The sequence below is a fragment of the Nylanderia fulva genome, unplaced genomic scaffold (assembly GCF_048542155.1).
Source record: "Nylanderia fulva isolate GAGA-0341 unplaced genomic scaffold, ASM4854215v1 Scaffold76, whole genome shotgun sequence".
Lineage (NCBI taxonomy): Eukaryota > Metazoa > Arthropoda > Insecta > Hymenoptera > Formicidae > Nylanderia > Nylanderia fulva.
Window position 1 is genome coordinate 402,747 of NW_028190873.1, and position 15,453 is coordinate 418,199.

At 32.3% G+C, this 15,453-nt stretch overlaps 1 protein-coding gene and 1 pseudogene across 5 annotated transcripts in view; both read left to right on the forward strand.

The window, feature by feature from the left end:
• LOC114937659 (uncharacterized) overlaps window positions 1-15,453 on the forward strand; it is an 88,349-nt gene that overhangs the window by 15,193 nt on the left and 57,703 nt on the right. Inside the window, exon 2 of one of the 5 annotated variants that reach the window (XM_029311230.2) lies at window positions 10,335-10,413. The exons of the other annotated variants lie outside the window; for them this stretch is intronic. The gene's annotated coding sequence lies outside the window, so the exon portion shown is untranslated. The remainder of the gene's footprint in view (window positions 1-10,334; window positions 10,414-15,453) is intronic. 5 annotated transcript variants of the gene reach the window in all.
• On the forward strand, window positions 10,798-11,154 carry LOC146720161 (protein GVQW3 pseudogene; annotated as a pseudogene).

Here is a 15,453-nt window from a genome sequence, read left to right on the forward strand (position 1 = left end):
CGCATCTCGCGTATACCGATACGGTAGAGGAACAAAGACAACACGTGATTATCGTTCCTTGTCTCTCTACGGTGCGTCTGCGTGAGCAATGCAATGGTGTATGGTGTATGTACGTGTACAAACATGCACCGCTACATAAAACCCGAGAATTGGTTTCTCGGCGTTGGCAACACTGAAATCGGAGTTTTGCGTTGTCACCGCGCGAGGTCTCCAACATCAATTCGGAGTCTGGCCGGACGACCTGTCGACCCTTAATTTCGCAATAACATCGCGTTTGGTTCTATGGCCGAGAAGGAGGAGGTGTATATCGTGTTTTATATTAAAAGAGCCGATCTAATATTCTTATCATTGTAAAAATTTTAACACAAAGAATAATAGTAAGAAATATAAATAATAAAAAATAAAGAATTTAAATAGAAAAATAAATATAAAAATATAAACATTTAAACAAAAATATTTTTATTGTAAACAATTATTTTAAAAATGTTTATTGCTAAAAATGCTATTTCGTATTTTAAATGGGATCTAAAATTAATCTTAAAAAATTAGTATTTTGCATTTTTAAATGAAATAGTTTCAATTATCTTGCATTATCTATTTCAAAGGATTTATTAATTATTCATTTTGCGTATTTCTCATAACGAGAAACTATATAATATAATATAATAATTTGGTTAGGTTAGGTTATATAAAATTTATGTATCTATATATAGGGCGTCTATAAAGTCTGTCCTCAATCTCTATATTTCGGAAACTGCTCAAAATTATGAAAAATCACAGAATACAACAAATTCTCATTACTATTTGAAAAATAACTAAAAAAATATTCGAGGTACGAAAATGTTTGTTTTTTTAAGTATTTTCCATAAAAAATTCAGATTTGACCTTATATATAAGATTTTTTTTGAAGAAATTTTTAAGGTTCTTTTGGAAAAAAAATTCAAACAACTTGTTAAATTCACGTCTTACTAAAAAAAACTATATATGTTAATACTTAAAAATATTTATTTGAAACTAAATAATTAACAATGTTAAAATAATAGTTTAAAAATGTTAAAAATTTGAAATAATAACGCAGGCCTGCAAGATCTAGTCTTTTGAGAGGCAATAGTGCGCTGAATCAGTATCCGTCCGCAAAATCTGCCTAGCACGTCAGGATTTCAAAATGTTTTATTCTAACAATAAAAGTGTTAAAATAGTCACTTTTTGTCATTTTAAGGCTAGAGAAACTATAAATCCCGTATCTGTTCGTCAATTTGGTCAATGGATTCGAATGTATGAGAAAATTCACAGAAATGCATATAGTCTCCAGCACAGTTAACTGTACTCTACAACTCCACAACTCGATTATTTCAAATATTTAATTTTATACATGTATAATTGTCAAATCAAGTCAATTTTGTCAATAACTTTTTATTTTAAAAATTTCACCCTCTCCATCTCTTAAGGATGTATCTGAGGTACAATCGTTGACAAAAATGCTCTAAATCTGGAATACTTGCATATTTACACTTTACGTGTAAATCCAGTAATAACTAATATAAATGAGTAGCTAACATAATATATTTACTGTTAAAACATTATTTTTCACTTTGTCAACAGTTTTTTAACTTTATTTGCAATTTTTCAATCTTCCGTAATAAAACTTTTGGCAGTGAAAATGCCCTGAATTCAACTTTATAAAATAAATTTCTTGTTAATTTAACAACATTATTCATTAATGTAAAATAAAAAACTAATTAGAATATAGTTAAAAAAGAAATATATACTATTTAAACAATAACTATAATTATTATTTATTATTAATATTATGTTTGACACTTTACGTGTTTAACGCGACAACGTCATAACACGTTTGGCTTGTAAGTTGGTAGTAATTAACAATGCACTTTGTAGAGTACAGAGAAAATGTCAAAAAAAAGTATAGATTGATTTGAGGTTACACGCTGTCGAGATGTCAAAAGTCATGAAGACTTATCGATGGAAAGGTAAAATTGTGAGTGAAAGTACATATTGGAAGAGAGTTGCACAACACAAATGTGGACAATTAAGAAAAAAAGTTAAGAAAGGAGAAGAAGAAAAATTGAGTCCTTGACAATAAAGAAAATGTGAGTGAGAAATCAGAGCAAGAGCCAGATTTTATGACATGACTTTTTTACTCTCCCGTACCGTATAGAATTTAAAGACTAAGTTCACTTGACACGTTCAACTGATTGCGACGTTGCCGCACTTTCACGTTCAATAATTTAATCATTATAAAAATAATAAAATTTCACAGATAATAATTAATTTTTCTGAAACCGTGTTGTGAAAACTAGTCAACTTTTGCAAAAAATTTTGATAATTCAAGATTTATATGTATAAAAAAAATTAAATTACTGGTACTATTTTTTCAATATTTTTTTACCAATTATATTCGAGGAAATCGCATTTTTTCGTAAAAATACGTACAAAATTGACAATAATTAACATAATAATTATTTCTTTACTCATATCTTTTTATCTATTTACTATTTTATTTATTACATTCGAGAAAATCGCACTTCTTCGAAAGAACAGCTGTAAAATCAGTCTAAATTAAAATAATAATTACTCTTTAATGGTTTAGTGAATCCAATTAAATTTTTTTTAAATACATTAGAAATAATAAAAAAAGAGTTTCTCAAAGTTTCATCTACTTATTTGTACTATTTTTAGATAGCTTAGATACATCCTTAAAGCGCGATTCCTTTTTGTAAAAAAGGCATCCAAAGTCAATTCTCGCATGTATTGTTGCCGCTTTTCCGTGTTGCTTGGTTGTCTCGATTGGCGTTGTGTGTTATATTTGTAGCATTGAACGGCTGTCAACGCAAAGGTTAATAGTTTGACAGTTGTTCAAAATAATATTAAATTAAAGCACACAAAATCAATGGCGCGCGCGAAGCGCACGCTTGTGTTATCTAGTTTCGTAAATTTGCATAATTCGTTTTGATTAACAAGGGGACTGCACGGCCTTCCCCTCACCGATTTTAACGAAAATTTTTTTTATGATTAGTACTTAATTAGAAACAAATTCGGTTAAAGCGAGAGAATGCGCTTCTCAAGCGTTCGTCTAAAAAAAATGTTAAAGATTTGCCAGCATGTCTTAAGCCGTTACTATTTTTTTGTGTAATTTATTTCTTTTTGTTTCTAGGAATATTTGTTAACATTAATAAATAAATATAAAGTTTTTTTTTAAATTATTGGCATTTAATTTTTAACATGTTCCATATATTTAAAGAAAATTCGAATGGTTTCTGTCAAAAATATAATGTAAAGAAATATTTAATATTATACGAGAAATATATTACTATTAATTGAACACATAAATAAATTTACAATAATAATTTTTAATAATAATTATTAATTATTTACAATAATAATTTACAATAATAATTTACAATAATAATTTTTTAGACGAACGCTTGAGAAGCGCATTCTCTCGCTTTAACAGAATTTGTTTCTAATTAAGTACTACACATAAAAAAATTTTCGTTAAAATCGGTGAGGGAAAGGCCGTGCACTCCCCTTGTAAGAAACTGTTATACATTCACGTTGTTAAATATAAAATCAAACATCCTGTAGATAAATAGCTAGATTGTTTTGCCTTTCACAGACTTTTATATTATATACTTGATTGCTAACATAATAATTTCTTATATAATAATATATAAAATCAGGGCAGCTATTTACAATTGATTAAAATAGCATAACAGGTGCCACAAAATTCAATATGTATCATTCAACTGTCATTCAAAATAATAAATATTATAATAAATATATTATAATAAATAATAAATATTTGTATAATTAATTTGACTCGAAAATTAGAAGATTATTTATATTATATATATAAAATAAATAAAATACTTATATATATTTTAAAACAAATCTGAAGACAAATTGAAGACAAATTATCGATTTATGACACACAATATATATTAATTCAACCTACATATCGAGTGATTTATTTTAATCTTAACAGGTAAATATCTGGAAATCACAGAGGTTTAGATCATTTTTCAAGATTATTTGAAAGTCAATCTAGTTCTTTTTAATGGAATCACTCAATTTTTATATAAATTAAATCTTCGTAATATTCGACTTAAAAAGTTATAAGAATAACCAAAAAATGAATATTTTACAAAATATTTTATACTTAATATACTTATACTTTAACAATTTTACATATGAAATGCTATAAAGTATCTCGTAAAATATTCATTTTTCGATTATCTTATCTTAATACTTTTATACATAAAATAATGAAAGGAATCAATCAGTGTAAAGAAAATACATAGTTGTTTATAAGAAAAAAAATATATATTAATAAGAATATTTGTCAGTCAGCTCTCCTATTTTTTAAAAAACTCCATCTTCATCTCGACTAAGAGCCGAACGCGATGTTATTGCGACAAATTAATATTTAGAAATTTTTGGAAACTGAGGAATTTGAATCCTATGGTTGGGATCTCAGAAATTCCCCTTGTTCCTTCTCTTAACATCCCCTGTAAGAAAAAGACGAGAAAAAGTGAGTTTTTAAAAAAAAATATATATTTTTTGTACTAAAATTAAAATTATATTTCTATATATTACCTTTAAATTTATTTTATTTTCTCTCTAAATCTATTTTTTTTTAGATTTTCCTTGATTTTATTCCTTTATACTTACAATTTTCTTTATCCCATTGATTTTTTCTCCCTTCTTTCCCAATGTGCCTTTTATTTCTACGATATTCAATTTCTTGCTAAGTAATCAACTTTCTTCTGAAATATCCTTCACATTATCTTTTTCTATTCACGTTAAAATTTACGAAGTTCTTCATGTCTATATCTGAACTTTTCGAATCTAAAATTTTTGAAACTTGTAAAATATATTTGTCGATCTTTGATTGTTTTTAAAATAACAAGCGCATACATATATGCACAAAAATAGTCAAAAATATTTTTTTACTATTATCAGTTTAAGTTATACTTTTACTCAGTGCACATGTGTTAAATGATGACTGAATTGTTATTTATGTATGGTCATTTATTAGTGTTCACGTCTAATTTATTGAAATTAATTATCACATATATAACATCATCTATATATATATATAATTTGTAATTTTGTACATCAAATATCAGGTTTCTATTATTTTAATTTTATTGTATAATATTATAACTTCGAACGTATTGTCATAGTTATTTTTGTTATGTAATAATATCATATTGCCTTTGTTATGTAGCCTGAAGAGGACCCAATTCGGGGTCGAAACGTCACTGAATAAATAAAGTAATTTTCCATTATTAGCCAGTTTGGTCGTTTTAAAGAAAATATCAACCTTGATAATTATACAATCTACACTCCATTCCTCTCAGCCATAAAGCCACACGCGATGTTATTGCGATAATTAAGAAAGAAAATTTGGAAACTAAGGAATTTGTATCCTATGGTTGGGATCTCAGAAATTCTTCTTGTTCCTCTCTTAACTTTCCCTGTAAAGAAATAGGCGAGAAAAATATTGGTCCAAAAGTCGGCTGACTTTCTGAAGGGGAATTTATGAGATCCCAACCATAGCATACAAATTCTTTAGTTTCCAAATTTTCTTTCTTAATTATCGCAATAACAACGCGTGTGGCTCTATGGCTGAGAGGAATGGAGTGTAGATCGTGTTTTTAAAAATTAAGGAGCCGACTTAATATTCTTATTATTTACTTGATAATTATATAATATATCAATTATAAAGGTTCATATATAATCATGTCAAATTATATATATGAAACACATATATATTTATATATGTATATGAGGAAATACTTATTTATTATATATGTATATAAATTTATTTAATTATACAGGGTGTCCCAGAACTGGCGGAAAAGTTTTTAATGGCAGATTCCTGGTATCATTCAGAGACGATTTTTCCTCAGCGAAAATGTCGAGACACCAATAATTTTCAAATTATAAGCAATTGAAAATAAAGGCTGTTTTAGAAACTAAGCCTTGTGGAAATAAAATATTAATAGAATTACATTCTTCAGTTAATTTTAGATAGAGTTTACTTTAATAGAATTTTAATATAAGGCATAGTTATAAAGATACATAATAACAAAAATTAAGAAATGCTAAAAAATAATAGCTCCCCCTCGACATTTTCACTAAGGAAAAATCGTCTCCAAATGATACTAGGAATCTGCCATTAAAAATTTTTCCGCCAGTTCTGGGACACTCTGTATATAAAAAGTACTTTCATCTAATTATATATGAACATATATTTCATATATATGAAATAATTATATATGAACATATATTTCATATATAATTTTGCGATTATATGTATAATTTTTTATATTTCTATATAATTTTAGATTGTTATATATAAAACATTTTTTACCGAGTCCTCACGTCAAAATAAAGATAAATTAAGTTTGTATAGTCAAAAATTAATGTTTTTTTCCTAAGGAACTTCCGATGAGAAGCGTGCTTCTAATTTTTACGGCTATTCTTGCACATATACTATACTCCCTGTTTTTTTTAAGTTTTTTTTTCTTTAATTATTTGTTTATTTATTTTTATTTTTTTATTTATTTATTTTATTTTTTTAAATAAAAACGTAATTTTATAATTTACAGCTTCTGGACCCTGTTAAAAAGGTATGCATTAAGCACGATAAGATAGAAACTTACTAATATATCTTATATTATTTACCCGTCTTTGAAATAAAGTTCATTACAATTTTGAGAATGTTCATATCCTCCTGTTGTAGCCAATTTCATATACACCATGGACCATATGTCCCAATTTTTCTAAAATTTATGTATAGTTCTTGTCTAAGATCATCATATTTATTACATTGAAACAGTAGGTGATTGATGTCCTCCTGATAATAACCGCATTCACACTTAGATGAATTTATGTACCCGACTCTATTCAAAGATTCATTCAAATTATAGTGATTTGCCCTAATTCTATTTATGGTTGTTACGATTTTTTTATGCGCGTTTATACCCGCGAACCATGGTTTCCTGGAATCTATGTTGTAAAACTTATTATAATAGTTATTATAATAGTATAGTATAGGTTTTTATTTATCGGTTATTATAATAGTGTCTACCCTTAAATTCAAACTGATATTTTATTTCTTGATTCGTTCTTTGATCCATGTCTCTTCTAAAATATCCTCTGAGGTCCGTGATAGGTATTTCAAGTTGGTCTGTGTGTGGACTGACGCTTGCCTCTTTTGCTAGACCATCCGCAATTTCGTTATACCGTATATTCCTTTATGTGCTGAAATTCATGCTAATACTACTTTTCTCCCCTTTCTCATCAGTCACATCTGAGACACGATAAAAGTAACAAGCAATACAAACTGAGACCATTACCATACACAAAGCACAATATAAGTTTTTTTTTAATCTTTTTTTAAAAAAACAATTTTAACATCGTTTTAACATTGTTTAATTATTCTTACATAAGTTTAACCGAAAATCATAATCTAATAGAAAGAGAATATACTGATCACCATGGAATTCGATTTGATGGACAAAAAATATTTTCTCGCCTTCAAACGAAGAATTAGTTATACAAAAATCTACTAAAAACAAATGTTCCATAATTATATAAATATAATGAGTTCAAATTTGTAAAATCTCAAGTTAATGTTTTATTAATAAATTTAATTATTTGTTGACATCTAATATTGCTCGTAAGTTGGCTTTTATTTTATTTTATTTTAAGATTATTATCAATATTGCTGTAACGTTACACGAGCCTAATACTTTATATTTTTTTATATATTTCTCTCTTTTCTTGTAGCCATGTTATTGAGTTTATCTACAAATTGTCTGATCTCCGTGACATAAAGGTTAGTATAGGCGCTGATTACATTTTTTAAATTACATATAATGCTAAGCGAGTCCATAAGAATCATAATGTCCTCCGAGCATGCCTCCTCGTACATGCAATTCAATGACTTAGTTATGGCGCAAGCTTCCACTGTAAAGATAGACGTTAAGGTGTTAAGACCAAACATATAACCAATCTCTTGATTTTCAATGAAAAAAGCGCATCCGCTAGAAACGCCGTCCTTGGATTTAGATCCGTCTATGTAGATTATAACTGCGTCTCCCGATAACTCGTGTTTGTTTGTTAATGCCTTTAAGAATTCATCGCAACTACTATATTTGTTGAAATTGTTACTGAACGAGTCGACGTTAATAGCCCCTGTGAGGGACCAATAATTCGCCTCAAAAATTTTATACTACCTAGGCGGTCGTGGAGCTCCAAGTGGAGTCCCCCCCCCCCCCCCGCCCACACAACTTCTCCACGCATCCGAGATAATATAACTCGTTTTCTTAGGTGTCTCATTCTAAAAATGTCTTCCTGAATTACCATCTCCGCAACGGCTTCTCTTAGTTCGACGTTTTCATACACAATGATTTTAGTAATTGCATTTCTGGCCAAAAAACTTGCTCTGTCTCTGATAGATATCTATATATAGAGTCAATTTAGATTCTACCAACAGGATGTTTGTCGGTGTAGAGTTTTTATACCCTAGGCTGTTCTAATGCCTGCATACTGCGATCTTTTTAATTTGGTCCTGTTATTTCTAGATAACAGGGTTTAAATATAGGATCCGTAGTCTATCACGGATCTAACCAGACTCTTATACAATAATAAAGCGGTACCAACTTCCATAATCCGCGACACCCCGTTAATTGCAACATTGAGTTAACCTTAATTACCTTATCCTTGATTGCGTTGCACTGTTTGTCGAAATTGAGCTGCATGTCCAAGATAATGCCCAGAAATCTCACATGTGGTTCAGCCTTACAAACCGCCCTTCTCAAGCGAACTTTGAAGTTTCTGTCTAGAGTATTGATTTTGTAACTTTTTCTAAAGTAAAAACGTGAAAAGTGAAAAATTTCTATCAATTACACATTGATTTTAAAATAAAATCGATGTGCGGAAATTTTTCACTTTTCACGTTTTCACTTTAGAAAAAGTTACAGAATCGATACCCAGGTGTCCTGTCTTGTTAAAATCAATCACTACTGATTTAGTAGGTTGGAGGTCCAATCCAAGAGCAAAAAATCCCCGACTCAATCCAACTAAAGCTTTTTCTAATAGTCGTACCCTGGCCTCCTTGTTCTTGACGTCACTATATATAACCAAGTCATCAGCAAATTAAAGCTGCCCGACCTCCTCTGGAAGGGACTCGGAAAGCCCATTAATGTAGAGATCGTATAGTAATGGGCTCATTATTGCTCCCTGCGGTAGTCCTTTACCTGAAAGTCGAGCTATTTCAGTTTGAATCTACGATGAATTTAGATTTTCTGCTGTACATCCATTTTTCAATGAATTGCACTATTCTATAAGGACATTCCTCGGCTATGGACTATTAATCAAGACTGAATACAGTACGTTATCGTACAAAGGCAACATCCAAGAAGGTAGCAGTCGTGTATTTATTTTTAAAGAAATTGTTTCTAATAATAGAGGTAAGTTTTATAAGATTATCTCCGCACGATCGTCCACGTCTGAAATCATTCTGATTAGAGTCCAGTTTTTTTTATTTTCAGACCACCAGTACAAGCGTTCCGTTACAACTCGTTCCATTATTTTACCAAAGCAAGAGGACAAAAATATTAGCCTTACTTTATCTTTGTTTTTTTTATCTATGAATATTACCTGATATTCTTCCCACACTTCAGGCATAGGCCCGCCACAAAAGATACCGTTGAAGATTCGCGTGATGATTGGTAGTAAGAGGAAGCAATCGAATTATTCTATATTCAATGCCATCCATTTCAGGAGATGAATCTTCTCTTACGCAGTCCATTACTCGTTTTATTTCTTCGGATGTTATGCGTTTGTTTAGATAATTATAGACGTTGTCATAATTTGGTTTGACTAATATTCTAGGTTCCATTTTCCATGGTGGAGATATATTATTAATGGTATTCATAATTACTTGAGTTCGATCATTGTTTTGCCATTTATTCCAATGTATTCTACAGGAGGATCGTTTTAAAACCTTAATTTTTTTCCATACATAGTTAATGTTAGTGTATCTATTTATGGAAGCAATAAACTGTATAAAATGCTCTTTTTTAATATTATTTATTGTTTTTGTAGCTTGCGCTCTGGCCTTTTTGTATGATATAAAATCCTCCATGGAGCCTGTTTGCATAAAGATGTTTAGCTGAGAAGACCTGTTTCGCACTGCACATTCACTATTCCATCATTCTACAGGATTTTTACTTTTATTTTGTCTTCTATAAAGACCGCCTGAACGCGGATTACTAATATACGGGAAATTATATGTGTAGGTGTCCATGGACTTCCCCGAGGCTTGCCATACTGCCCTTCTCATGTCTTGGGTTAGGTCTTTATAAAGCAGTCTTCCAGGTCATTGTTTATTTCTTTGTAGTTAATACGTCCCATCGCTCCTTCATTATTTAAACGTACTCCTTTCAGACTATTTTCCTTGTTGATATGCTATTGGTTTTTTTTATATCCTAAAATAGTAGTCTTCAAAGGAAAAACTTATTGGAAAGTGGTCTGATCCCTATAACTTCGTATTTTGTTCATAATGTATTAAGCTAACTACGAGGGTGGTCCGATAAGTACTTAGCCTCACCGCCCGATGGTGCCAGTATCGCAAGAGAGATTTACTATCGTGTAGTACAATACATTCTCGTAGACGGCTACTGTCAAAATTTCAGCCGAATCGGACTCGTAGTTTTGTTTTGACCGCGTGTGGAAGCAGGCGTGTCCGCGGATTTTAGAAAAATGGAAAAAGAGCAATATCGGTCGGTGATTCGATTCTTGTTTTTGGAAGGGAAATCACGCAGCGAAATCAAAGAGCGCTTGGATGCTCTGTACGGTGACTCTTCTCCTTTGATGGCGACCGTCAAAAATTGGTTTAACGAGTTTCAACGTGGTCGCACGTCGGTTTTTGATAAGGCACGCCCAGGTACCCCGAAAATGGCTACCACGGAGGATAACGTGACAAAAATTCACGATCTCGTATTGGCAGACCGCCGATTGAAGGTGCGCGAGATAGCTGAAACAGTAGGCATCTCAAAAGACCGCGTGGGTCATATCCTGCATGAAATTTTGGGCATGAGAAAGCTGTCGGCGCGATGAGTGCCGCGTTTGCTCACTCCGGACAACAAGCGCAACCGCCGTCGCCACGGCCAAATTGGTCGAATTACACTACGAACTGCTGCCCCATCCACCGTATTCTCCAGATTTGGCCCCGTGCGACTTTTTTTTGTTTCCAAACTTGAAAAAGTCACTCGCCGGGCAGAAATTTGAGTCGAATGAGGATTTGAGTCATCGCCGCCACGGAGGCCTACTTTGCAGACCTCGAGAAAACGTATTTTTTAGATGGGTTAAAGAAGTTGGAGCATCGCTGGGTCAAGTGTATCGAACTAAAAGGAGACTATGTTGAGAAATAAATCGCCACTTTTCCAAAATTTTCGTTTTTCTTTTGTAGGCTAAGTACTTATCGGATCGCCCTCGTATATCTGGAATAGTCCAAATTAAATCAAGATTCGATGAGTCTCCTTCCATGATAGCGTATCATCGTTGATCAGATAGAAGTCAAGTTCCATACAAATCTTCGCCAAGTTTTCTCCATTCCTATCTGTGCTCTTGCAATTCCAACACGTATTGTGTGCGTTGAAATCTCCAAGAACAATGGTTTTATTTGGAGGAAATTGTTGAAAGAACTCTCTCCAATTCTCTCTCTTTTCTGATCCCCGGCCTTCTATATAGTACTGCAATTGTGTATTTTCCTCGTTGACTGTCTACTTTAATTCCCACACATTCCGCGCAAGACAATCGATACTTGGGACTTATGATCTTATGTTTGATGTTATTCCTGACAAGAATCATCACTCCACCAGATCTTTCTCCTCTCAATGTCGTGCCATCTTATCTGTATATAACGAAACTTGGAAGTCGACACCTGTCTTGGGTTTTTAATTTAGTCTCTGTTATGCATACGATATCATAATCACTAATATTTGGACTAATTTTCCATTTTTTGTTTCTAATACCTCTAGCATTCCAAATGATTTTCTTTATGTATTCTGAATTCCAAGGAAGGGATATTCCTGAGGGCTGAGTATTCCTTTATGTCCCTGTTTATAAGGTATTCTAGGCAGGAATATGAGTCCGCTCTGTGGTTTCCATCACAATGTGTGCATCTCACTTCCTCCGCAGGGCATCTCTCGATGTTGTGTGAAGTTTCTCCGCACTGAACACAACGAGGCTTGCTTCTGCATAAGGCTTTAATATGCCCGAATCTATAACAAGAATAGCATAGTTGTACTATCAAGATATATGGGGTAATTTAATATTTGACGTAGAATAGGTTTGCTTGTTTCGAGATTTTTTGTTCTTCAAATGTGATGGCGACGGTGAAAGTAGGAGTGTATTCTATTTGTGTTGATATGGGAGGATACTTTGCAGGATACTGTTTGTGGTTTTCAAAATTGCGACATCTATCTCATCTTCATACATCGAAAGATACGACGGACGAGTTATTTTGCGATATTGCTGCTGCTGGCGGTTGCAAGTTTTTTGGGGAAAACAGTGTTGCTGCGGTCGCTGGTACTTGGCTTTAGCGTCTTCGACATCGTGCTATAACCGGACGATTTGACGGATGAATCTGACTGCTTTTGTCTTGATATATTTGTTTGAGAAGGGCTGGTAATTCTGCGGTTAAGTCTTTTGACTGCGAAGACTTTAAGGGGGTTGATTATATTTTCCAGAATTTCTTTCTCGGAAAGCTCAAGGAAAATGCTTCTTATAATATCCTTACGTGAAGTATGAAAAAGTGATATGAATGAGATAAGATCTTCTTTTTGAGACACTGTTGGTCTACTATTCGATTTGCCGTTCCTCGGTCATTAAAGTAGGCCAAAACTTCGGACTAGCCTACTGCTTTAATCTCTAAGATGTCTGCATTAGTGTATTTTAAAACTCTACTCACCGAGATGCAATGAAGAATTTGGGTTTGAGATACGTTGAATGTGAATCTCATATGGACCATGGTTACCTTTTGTGTATCTGTTCTTTAAAATTGATTCTGAAATAGAAATAACACAGAACCGGAAATAGAGGAAGATTGCGATAGTGTCCGAGCCTCTTGTCTTCCTTCTTGGGGAAGTTTCCAGACCGTGATCCTGGGAGACTGGAGAGACGGGACGTTTGAGATTCCTGCTGTCTTTATGTTGGGGGTTATTAGTGATAGGGACCCCTGCTTCTTGTTGAAGCGAGTCGAAAGCTGAAGAAATGATAGGCCCAGATAGGCTCATGTTGTCGAAGGAGTTAGTGGTAAAGATGTTAGGACCTCCTTCTTCTTCAACTATGTCCATGTCATTGGGTTTCTTAATATCAATCATGAATATATTTGTGAAATATACTCACTGTTCTTAAATGTTCGTTCTCGCCTGTTCTTCGTGGGTTGAACAGGAAATGGGTGAATGGGTATGTGGGAATGTATCCGCGCGAGGCGACGAGGAAGACAAAGAAAGAGATGATGTGCGCGGCAAGCCGCACGAACAGAAAAGCTCGTCCTGAGATGTTCGGGTAGTTGGCCGCCTCTATTTCCTTGTCCAGATAAAGCACTCAATGCGAGAATTGTTTTCCAGTATTAAAACTGAATAAATAGTCCATAAATAGGCTGATTTTGCTATCACGCGGAAGCACTCGATAAAACGCGACTATCACGCAGTACGTTCAAGATAGCGGTCCAAATTTCGAATCAGATTCTATCTAAATTTTGTATAGACCTAGCTGATTCAATTCAGTCTTTATTATTATTAATTCTACATTCTTTACTTATAACAAAGTGTTCCTCTCTAACTTGATTGTCAGTTTCCATGTCATCTATGCTATCGTTGGACATATAATTATTTTGTCCTGAATCTACTTTAGTATTATTATTTTCCCGATTCAGCGACTTTCGGATCTATATTTTTCTCTTGCATTTATTTATTTTCGTAAGGGGATTAGGGGTTTTTGAAATTAAATCTCAAGTAAGAGATGATTTCAAATTAAAATTTCAAGTAAGAGATTATTTCAATTTTCAAGTCTTGGTTAGTACATCGAGAATAATACGTTGCCTTGTGCACGGTTTATTTTCAACATCCGCGTTTGGCTCTTTACGCCTTCTTGTGATTTAGGATTTATATTTATTATTATTTTTTTTGATACATTATTATTTTTTCTTTTGGTAATTTTATCTACTTTATTATTTTTTTTAAATGTTTTGTCATAGAAGGACTGTCCATGTAAATCTACGTTACTTTTATCTATTACTTTTGAACAAGGTCCGTAGATAAACAACGGGAGGGGAAGGAAGGTCCTAGCATGAACCGCCATTTTGGGGCCACGAAGTTATGTGTGTTGTATGTCGGTATGTGTCGTACGAGGTGTTAGTGAAAAAAACTGTAGTTGAACAGCTGTCCGGTGGCTGGATTGGCGGCGCCATTTTGGGGCCCAAATGCTTAAATATGAGTGCGATAACCTTACTTCCCCTCCCGTCATTTTTCTACGGACCTTGCTTTTGGATAATTATATTGGATGTTTTCTTAAAATAATAAGAAGTTTTTTGTTATCCCCTATATTAATAACATTTCTGAAACAGTAGCATCGACAATTAAGAAATCAGATTTTAGAGTGGGTTACCGTTGTCTTAATAATCTTAACAAATTCATTAGAGTTCACAAGGACAAAAACGTGTATAATAATAATAATAATGTCGTCTACAAAATTAATTGTAAAGACTGTGAAGTTTCGTATGTTGGGCAAACCAAAAGAAAATTACGTACTAGACTAAAGAAGCATATAAATAACATAAAATTTGATTCTTCCAAGCATTCGGTGGTCTCTGAACATATTGTAAATAAAAAACATACTTTTGATTGGAATAACGTTAAAATACTTGATATTGAATCGAACTACAATAAAAGACTTATCTCGGAGATGATACACATAAAGGAACAAAAGCATGGTATAAATAATAATACAGACACCGAATTGCTAAACAACGCTTATTTTGACATTCTAGAAGAAATAGCGAATTTTTAGACTTATTAAAATGTTTATGTTTTGTGACTTGACACCTATTTATTCAACTTTTTAAATGTCTAGACATCAGTCAAGTACTAAGTTCAACAACAATTAGAGGCATTGTCATCTCAATTTATTCGGAACAATTGTAAGCAACAAGTGACTAATTTTTAATTTTTACATATAAGTGGATTTCTATTTTATAATATAAAATTTCTTTTTAAATTCAGTTTATATTAACAAATATTAAATAACTTGGAGGAGATGGACACGATCATTGCCAAACTGATAGCCTTTCGCCGACCAACGATGAGTGATTGGTTTGGACGAATGTTTAAGTGCCACTCCGAGTTTTTAATA